The sequence below is a fragment of the Benincasa hispida genome, chromosome 10, assembly GCF_027475165.1.
Source record: "Benincasa hispida cultivar pf3 chromosome 10, pf3_genome.v1.1, whole genome shotgun sequence".
NCBI classification, from domain to species: Eukaryota; Viridiplantae; Streptophyta; class Magnoliopsida; order Cucurbitales; family Cucurbitaceae; genus Benincasa; species Benincasa hispida.
This window is the reverse complement of record NC_143487.1, coordinates 25997318-26011805: the sequence shown is the minus strand read 5'-3', so window position 1 is coordinate 26011805 and position 14488 is coordinate 25997318. Positions and strand designations below refer to the sequence as shown.

Here is a 14488-nt window from a genome sequence, read left to right as displayed (position 1 = left end):
ATTTGAGATTAATGGCCAAAAAGCCAACAATCTCCCCCTTTTTTATGATGACAAACCATTCAAGAAAAATAGCTTGAAATACATGTAAACCACATGTAGCACATAATAAAATTCAACATATCACCATAAAGATCATTCTTGAAATTCACTCAAAAAAAAAAAAAAAAAAAATTCTCCCCCTAATTAATACAATCAAAATCATAACAAATTTATAGCATATTTTTCTTAAACTTCTCCCCCTTTGGAATCATCAAAAAGAATAATTAAGAAAAATTTAGAACTACATAAATGTTTCCCTTAAAAACATGTACATACATTTAACACAACTCCCCTTAAGAATATTAACACATGCTTTCCATATCTCCCCCTATCAAAATGATAATAAAAGATTTAACAAGTAAAATTATAAAATCAAGAAGCATCACAATGAATAATACCGAGCTCAAGCCTATTTTTGCAAAAGTTTTCTTCATTCAAAGGCTTGGTAAAAGTATCCGCTAATTGATTATTAGAGCCTATAAATTCAAGAGTAATATTATCATTTTGCACACGCTCTCTAATAAAGTGATGCCTAATATCAATGTGCTTAGTCCTAGAATGATGTATAGGATTTTTAGTCAAATTAATAGCATTAGTATTATCACAAAATATAGGCACATTATCAAACTTTAATCCAAAATCACAAAGAATTTGTTTCATCCAAAGAATTTGAGCACAACAACTAGCAACTGCAATATATTCCGCTTCGGTAGTGGATAATGCAACCAAATTTTGCTTTTTACTAAACCAAGAAACTAAGGAACTACCAAGAAATTGACAAGTCCCACTAGGAGTTAAGTAAACTACCCGCAAAATCCGCATCGGAATATCCTACCAAATTAAATCAACATTTCTAGGATACCATAAGCCTAAATCAATAGTACCAAGCAAATATTTAAAAATTCTTTTAACGGCATGTAAATGTGATTCCTTAGGACAAGATTGAAATCTAGCACAAAGACATACACTAAACATAATATCGGGTCTACTAGCGGTTAAATAAAGTAAAGATCCAATCATACCTAAGTTTTTATATCCACACACTTACCTTTTTCATCCTTGTCAAGCTTAGTGGATGTGCTCATAGGAGTTTTTGCAATTTTACCTTCATTGAATTTGAACCTTTTGAGCAAATCCCTTGTGTATTTTTCTTGACTTATGAAAATACCATCCTTGAGTTGTTTGATTTGGAGTCCAAAGAAGAAGCTAAGTTCTCCCATCATACTCATCTCAAATTTACTATGCATACACTTAGAAAATTCTTCACACAAAGATGGATTAGTAGAACCAAAAATAATATCATCCACATATATTTGTACTAAAAGCATATCATTTTCTTTAGTCTTAATAAAAAGAGTAGTATCAATTTTACCCATTTTAAATCCATTCTCAAGCAAGAAATTACTAAGTTTATTATACCAAGCTCTTGGAGCTTGTTTTAAGCCATAAAGAACCTTTTTCAACTTATAGACATGATTAGGAAAATCAAAACTTTCAAACCCCGGAGGTTGTTCTACATAAACTTCCTCCATGATATAACCATTTAAAAATTTACTTTTCACATCCATTTGATACAAAATGAAATTTTTATAAGAAGCAAAAGCAAGCAACATTCTAATAGCTTCTAATCTAGCAAGGGGTGCAAAAGTTTCTTCATAATCTATTCCTTCCTCTTGATAATAACCTTGAGCTACAAGTCTAGCTTTATTTCTAATGATATTTCCATTTTCATCCATTTTATTTCTAAAGACCTATTTAGTTCCAATTATAGAAGTATGAGAGGTCCTAGGGACTAACTCCCAAACTTTATTCCTTTAAAATTGATTTAATTCTTCTTGCATAGCTAAAGTCCAAAATTCATCATTTTCGGCATCTTTAAAACTTTTTGGTTCAATTTGAGAAACAAAAACAAGATTATTAAACATATTAAAAGAGGAACGAGTTTTCACACCTTGTTTGGGATCACCAAGAATTAATTCTTTGGGATGGGAAGGAGCATACCTCCACTCTTTAAGCATGGATGAAGAACCAGCTTCGTTCTTTTCGATTAAACTCACCTCTTGCTTACTTGAAACAATTTTCTTGCCTTTGTCACTAATAAATAAATCTCCAAAATTTCCTTCTAAAACATCACTATAAATAGGCTCATTAGAAATAACATTGCAAGATTCATCAAATACTACATGCATAGATTCCTCAATTACTAAAGTTCTTTTATTGAAAACTCTATAAGCTTTACTAGTAGAGGAATAGCCAAGGAAAATACCAACATCCGTCTTAGAATCAAAATTTTCAAGTTTTTCTTTGTTATTCAAAATAAAACATTTGCAACAAAAAACTTTGAAATACCCAATATTTGGAATTTTGTTATGCCAAAGTTCATAAGGAGTTTTATCCAAAGAAGGTCTAATTAAAACTCTATTTAAAATATAACAAGCGGTGTTAACGGCTTCTGCCTAAAAGTATGTAGGTAAACCATACTCATGTAACATTGATCTAGCAAATTCTTGCAAAGTACGATTTTTCCTTTCAACTACACCGTTTTGTTGAGGAGTTCTTGGAGCGGAGAAATTATGAGAAAAACCATTTTCTTCACAAAAAGTTTGAACAAATTCTCATCATTGATCACTCCTAATTTTAGAAATAAAAAAAAAAACCTTTTTTATTTTGAACTCTTTTTGCAAAACTAGAAAAGCTTTTCAAAGCATCATCCTTATGTTTTAGCATCAAAACCCAAGTAAATCTTGAAAAATCATCAACTATCACAAAGGCATAATAGTTTCCTCCAAAACTAGCAATTCTAGAAGGGCCAAATAAGTCCATGTGTAATAGTTGAAGAGGTCTAGTTGTAGAGATTACATTTTTAGATTTGAAAGAGACTTAGTTTGCTTACCCATTTGACAAGCATCACAAACAAATTTAAATTTGGGAAGACCTCTAACCAAAGAATTCTTGGAAATATTTGAAATTAAGTGCATGTTAGCATGTTCTAGTCTTCTATGCTATAACCAAGAATCATTATGCAAGGCCGATAAACATTTATCATTAATAGGACAATCATTCAAATCAATAGTATAAACATTTTCATATCTATTTCCAACAAATATAACTTTTCTATCACTAGCATTTTCAATGATGCAATTCTTTTTATCAAACACAACTCTAAAGTCTTTATCACACAATTGACTAATACTAAGTAAATCATGCTTCAAACCATCAACCAAAAGTACATTTTCAATTAAAATAGAAGATTCATTACCTATACTACCTTTACCAATTATTTTACCTTTCTTGTTGTCACCAAAGGTTACAAGATCTCTATCCTTTTTTGGAGAGAGAGACAAACTTGGATGGGTCTTCCGTCGTGTGCCTCGAGCAACCACTATCCAAGTACCACTTGTTTTTCTTAAAGGCTTTCAAACAAACCTACAAACACAAATTTTCAAGTTTGATTCTTTGGTACCCACACTTGTTTGGGTCCTAGATGGTTAGCATTGATAAACTTGAGAATCCATTTCATTTTTTCATAGACATTTAAGACATTGGATTTAGACAAGTAACAAGAATAAGTTGTATGTCCAAACTTGCCACATGAGAAACAAACATTATGCACAGATTTATCTCTTACAACAAATTTATGTACTCTACTTTTCTTGGAGAAATTATTCCTTGGAGCATTGTGAAACTTTGCCCTTTGAGAAAAATTTCTTCTTGGAGGAGTAGTATGAGCATATTTCAATTTAAAATACTTAGGTCTAATATGGCCTTCAACACCACAATAATGACATATAGGCACAAAGTTAGATTTAACATGCTTAGACACAACCTTAGGCATATTAAGCTTAGACATATTATGAGATGCTTTAACAAAGATAGTTTTAGAACTTGAAGGAGTAGAACATTCATCAATATAGTCTAAACCTCTTTTATCACCAAAAGGCTTGCCTACTTCAATTATCTTGTCTAATCTTTGAGCACCTATTGTCAATTTTTTAATAGATTCTTTAGCCTTATCAAGTTCTTGCAAAGCACTAAATTCCTTTTCTTTGAGTAATTTAATCAAATAATCTTTTTCACAACTATCATGCTCAAGAAATTTAACTTTGTCAAACAAGGTATTTTTCTCATCACAATTAAAAGCATGCTTGTCAGAAGAGATTCATTTCATCAATATGCATAGCATCATGCTCATTCTCTTTTAAGGAAGCAATTTTTTCAAGTAAAGACTTATTTTTACTTGATAAAACATTGTATTTCTTTTTAAGCACAACATATTTAGAACTAAGTTTTTCTAAATCATTTTGCATATTTTCAAAAGCTTCAAACAATTCATTATAAGAAAGTGGTTCTAGAGTTACCTCATCATTTTGTTCATCCTCTTTGTCACAATGAGCCATGAAGCAAAAATTGGCCACTTCTTCATTGTCACTCCCACTTTCGCTTTCATCGCTTCATCCCAAGTAACTTTCATTGCTTTCTTCTTGGATTTCTTGAATGATTTGAGAAAAGGACAATCGGTTCTAATATGACCCGACTTCTTGCATTCATAGCATATTACCTCATCTTTTTTGCTCTTTTCACCTTTTGACTCTTTTTGGTTGGAGAGATGCTTCTTGAATTACTTATTTCTCTTGATGAAGTTCTTATACTTACGTGAAAGATAGGCAACATCATCTTCATCAAGGTCATCTTCATCATCGGAGTCAACTTCTAAAGAGATGGTCTTTAAAGCTTTACTCTTTTCTTTCTTTTTCTTCTCATCCTTCATGTTTTTCTTGATCTTTATCTCATGCATCAACAACGAGCCCATGAGTTCATCAATGGAGAGAGATTTGAGATCCTTTGCATCTTGAATGGCGGTGACTTTAGGCTCCCATTGTTTAGGCAAAGACCACAATAGCTTCTTTATCTTCTCAAGATTTGAGTACTTTTTTCAAAGTCCTTCTAAAGCATTGATAATGTTAGTAAATCTAATAAACATATCGGAAATAACTTCATTTTCATCAATTTTAAACGTTTCATATTGATGAACTAACATATCAATCTTTGTTTCTTTTACTTGATTAGTTCCTTCATGTGTAATTTCTAATTTATCCCATATCTCTTTAGCAGTTTTGCAAATAGACACTCCATTATACTCAACATCATTCAAAGCACAAAATAAGCAATTAATAGATTTGACATTAAAGAGCATGCTTTCTTTTCATTTATTGACCATTCTTCCTTAGGTTTTATAGTGCTAACACCATCAACATCTTTTGTTGGAATTTTAAAACCTTCCTCAACAATATCCCATAAATCATAATCAATAGAAAACAAGAAAAATCTCATTCTATTTTTCCAATAACTATAATTAGTACCATTAAAGAAATAATAAATTAATTATCGGTAAAAGGGATAAAACCTAAAGTTGCCATAGCTAAAAAACAATTAAGTTTATCAAGAAATAAATATTTCAAGAAGAGCAACATACCAATTGTTGGATCGATATGGCAACCCTAGAGGGGGTGAATAGGGTTTAGTTAAACTTTTTTTTTTCTAAATTAACCCAATTAAACTAATTAATATACTTTTTATAAATAATAAAAAAAATTCAAATTATGCAACAAATAAGATGACAAAAAATGTAATAATTTAATTAATCAAATTTTAGCAAATAAATAAGAACAAACTAAAACATACAATAAATTGCTTAAATTAATTGCAAAAATAAAAAAGAAAGAGTTAGAGAAGAAGACACCGTAATTTTTATAGTGGTTCGGTCAAACTCGACCTACTCCACTCCCCAAGCGCCTCTTGGGAACTTGAATGAAATCTTTCCGACCCTTTCCACGGATTAGAGCCCAACCATTACACCACCACTCCTTTTACGAGTTCAAGAGCAATCCCGATCCTTTCCTCGGTTTAGGATCAAACCATTACAAATGTTGGAATTTTTGAAAAACACAATACAACTCTCATTAGAGTGGATTTACAAGTTTAAGCACTCAACAAATTTATCCTCACAACACAATAACACTCTTTTAAGAATAAGATGAAAAAAAAATTGGGAACTTAGAGAGAGCAACAATGAAACTTTTGAGTTTTGGAGGATTATGAAATGTAAAATTTGTTAGTTTAAAATTTGGAGAGGAAGATGGTTTATATAGAGATGGAAAATTTTTTAGAAACCACAATTAATTTGGACCATTGGATTTTGGAAAAGAAAAATCAATGGTGGGGATTTTAAACTAAACTACTCGTTAGATACAAACAAAATATAATATTAAATTCATTTTCTTTTGAAAATTAATCCAAAAAATAAAAAAACATACCATGTGTCAAAAACTAGCCGTTAGACACAAACATAAAATAATATTAAATTCATTTTCTTTTTAAATTCATTATTTTTAAAGTCAATCCAAAAATAAAAAACATACCATGTGTAAAAAAATAGCCATTAGACACAAACATAAAATAATATTAAATTTATTTTCCTTTTAATTTTCTTTTAAATTTTAATTTTTTTATTTTAAATCAATCCAAAAATCAAAAGTTCATCATATGTTAATCTCTTAATATCCACCATTCAACCAATATGCTGTCACATGCCTACATGCAAATGGTCTGGCTATGCCACGTCATCCACCATGGTATTTTCTCTATAGACTTGTTTCGGTCATATCGCCTTCGTTTTAGCTTTGATTTGAGTGATTCAAGAGGTGTTGGAATCGTTGTTCTAAGCTCTACGCTATGGACATATTAAAAGACTAAGATTTTCAGTAATTAAAAATTGAGTTTGTTATCATCAAAACATTGATCAATTAATTAATTTGAGATTAAGGGCCAAAAAACCAATATGAAGTTGACATATAAGGACTCTCCATCGATAATATGTTTTTAGATGTGGAAAAGCATATACTATTGTTGATTTTGAGCTGAATATAAGATGGATGGAGGCTATATATCCTCACATACGAGACTATCTTAGTAATGTTGGTTTTGAGAAGTGGGCTCGTGCATATTGTAGAAGGAGAAGATATCAGATGATGACTGCAAACATTTCATAATGTTTAAATGCAGTTCTAAAAGAGCTTAGAGATTTATATGTGGCATCTCTACTCGATTCAAGCAGACAATTACTTCAAAAATGGTTTTATGATAAAAGTAAAGTTGCATATCATATGAAATCCGTTTTGACTAGTTAGGATGAGAGGAAATTACAAACACAACATCAGATATCAAGAAGCTTCACGGTAAGAGTTACTTGTTTTCATGGGAATATAGCACAATTTGTCAGTGATTGAGTTCTATCAGTGATAGACTTCTATCACTGATAGACTCAGATAGTTGGATCTTAATTAATTTCTTGTCTATGTGTCATTTTTCTTAGGTTAATGCAATTAATGATGTCTAATTTCAAGTAATTGATGGAAGCAATCATTTTATGGTACATTTAGATTCCAAATCATATACTTGTGTGTTTGGGATCTTGATGAAATTCCATGTGCCCATGCACTTGCTGTTATTCGTGGATGCAAAATGGATACTTACTCATTTGTTCATAAGTATTTTTTGACAAGCACCTTGATTTCATGTTATGCTGGTTCTGTCCATTCAGTTTGGGAACCATGTTAATTGGAAGCCTATTGTGACGTTCTAAAGTTTTTTTTAAAAAAAAAAAAGAAAAAAAAGAAATAGAAAGAAAAAGAGAAAGAAAAAGAAAAAAGGGGAAGAAAAGGAAATCGTTGGTTAATTTGGGAAAAGGAAGAAGGAATTAGGGTTATAAAGTGTTGGGGCCTTGGGATGCGTGCTAAAAGAAAAAAAAGGAAAAAGAAATTCTTTTTTTTTCCTCCTTCTTCTTTCTTCAGTTCGCGAACCCTCCCCCCCCTTCACTTCCAGTCGCCGCCGCCTCCTTCTTTACCGGCCAACCTTCGACTTCCAGCTGCGATCGCCGATCGTTCTTCTTCTCGGCGCCGCCACTCGACTGCATCAGCCGCGCGAGTTTCGCCGGTCGTTGCCTTCTTTTCTTCCCTGACCGTCGACCCGACGCAGACGAAGCCACTGAAGCCGAAGTTCGCGAGGCCCTCGTCTTCGCCGTCGACCGAGTCCGAAGCCGTCGAAAATTGAAGTCGTGAGCCTGTCCGTCGACCCGACGCAGACGAAGCCACCGAACACTGAAGTCGTGAGCCGCGTCGTTTCCAGCCGCGCCGTCCTCTCCGTCCGCCTGTCATTGGTTTGGCTCGCCGTGGATCAGGTGGTTCCGACCGTTCTGTCTATTGGGTAAGTTCGGTTTTTTTTGGCAGCCCATCGTCATTTGGGGATTCGTGGGCCTAAACTAAGGGAGTTTTCGAGCAGAGTAAGGTCTCATTTGGGACAGTTCGTTATCTTAGTTTACTGTCGGTTGCCCTAAGATTTCGATAAGCCTGCTGAGAAATTTTTATGTCCTATGTGAAACTATGATGAAATCTGTTGTGGGTAATTGTGCTTGTATGCTTATGTTATTTTAGTGGTTGTTAGTGTTATCATTGGGCTATGCACATTGAGCCCTATACTTATGTACTGTGTGTTTTATGCTTGTGACCTTTGTATCACTACTAATGAAAGCGAAAGCGTATCTTCGGGTTCGCCCCTTATGTCTATGCCTATGTCTATGATGCCCTTTGCATTTTGGTCCAATGGATAGACTAAAGTGAGCTCAGTAGAGATAAGAGAGATATGTGATCTGACCACGGCCACTTTCATGCAAAATACATCAATTTTATTATTTAACTATTTAATTTCCTTTCTTTTTAAAGTAGGGTTTAGGGTATCCCGAATGGTAAATTATTTTATTTTATTTTGTTTTAGTTTATTTAATATTATTTAAGAAATTGCTACCTGACATGAGTATATTACCTCCAATTGTTAGAATAGTATCAATTGACAAGCAAAAAAGTCGGACAAAGTACTGTTATTGTCATCGTGTTGGTCATAATTGTAGAATGTGTAAATTTCCTCCATTTATACAATGATGCAACATTTACTATCAATGTGATCTTTATAGATGTGAACGTGTAGGTTGCGAACATTTTTAGAATGTTGTAAGGTTTGCCATTTTTACCATTGGTTTGATTGTTATATTGTTCATACGAACATAACATTCTGCCTGAGAAATATAGAACTTTTTTTTTTTTTTTCTATTTTTGTCAATAGTATATATATTCGCTTTGTTTCTATGTGAAGTAATGTCACTTAAACGTATAAAATTTAGTCTTTTGAACTTTTTCTCAATACAAAGTATAGAATTTCTTATGAAATAAAAACGCAAAATCAAGTACATACAAAAGAAAGTAACATTAATTTCAAGTATTGTTACTGTGCTTTCTATCACTAATATTGGTCTATCGTTGACATTGATCTATCACTGACCATCCATTACATAATATCAAGAGTTTAGTTCTTAGAACTTTAAAATAGAAAGTAGAAAGAGACATAATTTCCTCTATTTATATGACAAATAGAACTACATATGAAGTTTTTGTAAGTAATTTCAAGCAATGTTATTGTGATTTCTATCACTAATATTGGTTTGTCATTGACATTGATATATCACTTATCACCCATTACATACTTGCAAGATTTTGGTCCTTACAACTGGAAAAATAGAAGCACAAATGGATATAATTTACACTCATTCAACTAATAATCCAACAATTTCCTATATTTATATGACAAAATGAACTACATATGAAGTCTATCATGGATCGTTTCTATCACAGATATGTTTCTATCATTGATACTACTAATGTATCCACAAAAACTAGGGTATAATATCCCACTAATATCCCATATCCACAAAAACTAAGGTTTAATAGCCACAACATTAAATTAAGTCACAACTACATTATTACATTTGAGAGTTTTTTAGGTCAAAACTAGGTGCAATGTCCTTGATTCTAGGAGAATGTTTTGTTTGTTTTGGAGAAGCTTTCTTTTCGTCTTTTACATTCTTTTTGTCCTTTGCATTCTTTTGCTCCTTTGCATCCTTTTACTCTTTTGCAATCTTCTCGTCATTTGCATTCTCCAACATCTTCTTTGACGATTTAGGCTGTCTTTTCGTTCAAACATTTTCAGCATTCGTCGTTGTATTTTCTTTTTGTTTAATAACTTGAAATGTCAATACTTAATTATAAATTTATAAATATATATTGAATCTAGCAATCATAAAGCAATATAGGGAATGTTACAATTGTTATACCTTCACTTGTTTTGCTTTTTCATGCACCATTTTTTTTTTTACCTTTTTTCATGTACATTCACTTCTTCCTCCTTGTCTTCAATCTTTTGTAATATATTATATAAGTGTAGCAATGTACAAAATTGTAGATGTCAATATACTTTTTTTATGTTACTGTTGGACTCAAATAAAAAGGTTACAACATTCTATCAGTGAGAAACCTATCACTAATAGCCTTTAATGAGCAACACACTTGAAGTATAAAACATAATAGCAATAACCTACTATTTAATTAGATGGGTACTTTTTTTCCTTCAGCAATAGTGGCTTCTTCTATTTCCTTCTCTTTCTCACGATTTTGTTCATGCATTTGTAGATGTATATCGTCAGTAAACTATATGTACTTATATAGTCTATCATTAGAAAAAAAAAAACAAAAAAGTAAAAGAACTAGAAGGCTTTAATAATCTTACCTCTTTCTCCTTGGCATAAGTAGTTGCATATTCAATTACTTTGTAAATATTAGCATTAACATCGACATCTATCATTTCTAGACTCACAGATAAAGGATGATTCTTGTCAAAGCACTCTAGAATTTGTTTTTCACTTTTATTTACAATTTCCATTAGAGAATGTAACAAAGTGAAAATCTTCATTTGTCATTTTTTAAGATCTTCAACATCTTCTTTGTGTTGCTTCTTAAGACCTTCAATATCTTCTTGTAAAGAAGATATTCTTTTTCCAATCTTTTTATCATTTTGTACAACATTTTCTCCTTCCTCCGATCATTTTCCCTCCATTTTCTTATATTTTTTGAAGTATTTTGATGTCATTTCTTCTTTTGATGCAACAATAGGAATTAAATGGAGCTAAAAACATAATATTTAATTAGTATTGTATACAGAATACCTTCTTTTGATGAGATTTGAAATACTTAGATAATCATAGTTATGAGCTATCATTGACATAGTTTAATGAGATCATAACAGTGATATGGGCTTATCACTGATAGACTCCATTACTGATAGACTAATATCACTGATATAGTCTATCTATCTATGATATTGGTCTATCATTGATAAACTATGTTGTTGATAGATTCATTCCCTACATTTATTTGTATGTTTCAATAGATATAATATTTCTATCACTGATATTTTTCTATTATTGGTAGACCAATATCATTGATAGGCTTGTATCACAATTAATAATGGAAAAATTAGAAACTTACATTTTGTACCGAGAAAATTGTCATTAAGATCTTGCCAATCTAGTTGCTTTGTTGTTTCCCAATTCAAGATTCTTGGAAAGCCATTCCCTATTCTTTTTCGAACCCTAAAAAAGTTTAGGAATTATTTCATATGCCTAATAAGCTAAAACTACGAGGAATCCTTGCAAATAGGCAATTGGTTTATTTTACTCTTAATAGATTTTTTAAAAAACTCGACAGTAAGACTATAAGATAGTCTTCCCTATGGATAATTCCTAAACTTCTCCTCATCATTCAACATCTTGACATGCTTCCAATCCACACAATTATGATGTTGTTTTGGAATCAACAAGTTTTCTAGCAAATAAAGATTGGCAAGTATTGCTATTTTTCTTTCATCATTGCAGTGACTAGAAAAATAGTCAAATGCACTATTCAGATTTTTCTTAGTTATGCTAGTATAATTTCTAAAAAATTCTCCTCTAATTTCTGAATCTTTTTATTCAGTTTCATCTAAAACATCTTCAACAGGGTTTTCATCACAATTCAATCTAGTAATCAAACAAAAATTCTTCAATCCAAACTCTACTATGTTACCTTCAATGTTGAAAAGAAGAACGTTGTTATGAGTAGAGACACATTGTTTTCTAATCAAATGTGCTATAAGTTGTAAAGGTACTTTAGACATTTTTAAACCTAATAAATGCCCAAATGGTTCTTCCTTAAATAAAGATAGACACGTAGAATCTAAACCCCTAATATGGTCTATCACTTCCAATTTAACATAAATTGTGACTTTTAAAGTGGAGTTCCAACTTTCTTTAGTGATTTTTTTGCGTATTTAAACAAAAAACAATTATATATATATGTTATAAATATTTTAAAGAACAACTTAGAAATAGATATATAGTAAATATATAATTAATACCTTCTCTTTTTTCATCTCTTTTTTTTTTTTGCTTAATGGTTCTTCAACTTCTAAAGTTCTTTTTACCCATTTTTTTGTTGTTTGCTTTCCATAATCGTCAATCTGTTAGAATAGTAATAACCACTTCAGTTTAAAAACTAAACACTCCAAGTTTATCATTTACGGAGCCGATAACTTATAGACTTGAAGTAGTGAAATCTATCAATGTTAAACTTATCACTAACACATTTCTATCGTTGATAGACTTGAAGTGGTGAAGTCTACCAGTGATAATCTTATCACTGATAGACTTCACCACTTCAAGTCTATCAGTGATTGAAACTTATCACAGATAGACCATAATCAACAACATATTCAAAGTTTAAAAGCAGGCTAGCAATAATCTGTCAACTAAACAACAAATAAACATAAATGAAATTATATTTTTTTCTTCATTTTCATGGAAAATAAATCTAACATGCTCCAAGTCTATCAATGATAGCAATGTATCAATAACAGACACTAATCAACAAAATAATAATAATAATAATAATAATAATAAAATAAACAAATAGCAGTGAAATTGTAGATTTACTTACATTGCATGAATATACATTTAACGTCCATTATGTATATCAACAATTGGACTTATCATTGACCAACTCAAATCAATAATACCAAAGAAAAAACAATAAACCAAGTATTTACTTACTCATGAAAAACAAAAAACAAATTCAACATTCTTCAAGTTTATTGGTGATAGAAATCTATCACCGATAGATCCCAAACAAAAACACATTTGTTTATCAGTGATGACAAAAATCCAACATGCTCCAAATCTATCAGTGATAGCAACGTATCAATAGCAAACATTAATCAACAACAAAAAAACAATAACAAACAACAGTGAATATACATTGAAGACAAATAATAATAAAGTTTAATGCACTTATAACAAATAACAGCAACAATAACAAATAATAATAACAAATAACAGCAGTGAATATTCAAGTTTATTAATGACAAAAATCTATCACCAATAGACCACAAACAAAAACACATTTGAAGTTTAAAGCATACAACAATAATCAAACAACTAAACAACAAAAAATGGGAAAAAAATAGTCATGCAACTATACTTTTTGTTACCTTTGAATGTGATTTAGCAGTCGTTTTCAGTGAATAATCATTGATGACGGTAGGATTCTTTTTCGATTAAGGTTTTAGAAGATAGGGTTAGGGTTTTGAAGAAGATGGAACAAAAATAGTAGAATGGGTCGATTGAAGAAGATAGTAGAGTCGTCGATTTTAGTGAATAATCGTCGATTGAAGAAGATCTGAAGAATCTGAAGATCGGGTTAGGGCTGCTATAAATTTCCTTGTTTTTACGCTAAACAGAGAACACAGGTCGTGGATTCATGGATTGGAAGGATATCAGGTCGTGGGCCTATTATATTCCAATGGACTTTTTAGTCTTTTTGTATGGGTTGTACTTAAATTTGTCTATATTTATAATTTGTTTTGGTTAATGCTATGTTAAAATTAGTTTGGCCCAATAGTCTATGTTTGCAAGCAGCCCTAAATTTTTAAACAAAAACAAAAATAAAATATTAGGTACTTCAATTAAACATACAAGATTTTAGGTATACGTTTTTTTCTTTGAACATAACTTTCAAATACACAAATAGGGTTATGAAGGAAAATACAGTTTCCTATTTTCCTTAAAACTTTTTTAGAATTCTATTTTTTTTCAATTGTAATGGTTCCTTCCGAATTATCTAATATCCATGGAGAGAATTTGAAAAAAAAAATCATCCTTTCATGTATGAGAGTGACTGCTTTGACGGTAAATATATGAGAAAATGTTAAAATAAAAGTGTTGCATTATCAATATTACGATACCAAAATTCATAATATGTAAATATTTATTTGATAATTTAATTAATAACACAATTTTTTTTTACTTTGTATTATATATGTATATATAAAAAGACGGTAATAGAAAAATACTAAAAAAAACTATAGAATATAACATGTTAAAATTTTCATATATTTTAAATTTCTTAATTAAAACTACAAGATTTCACTTGTATTATACGTATTCCTAAACTAGTTAGTCTAAATTAGACTAACT

General features: G+C 30.8%; 1 pseudogene; it reads right to left on the bottom strand.

Moving 5' to 3' along the window:
• Positions 1–11616: 11616 nt before the first annotated feature.
• On the bottom strand, positions 11617–12445 carry LOC150033224 (uncharacterized; annotated as a pseudogene).
• Between the last annotated feature and the right edge of the window lie 2043 nt (positions 12446–14488).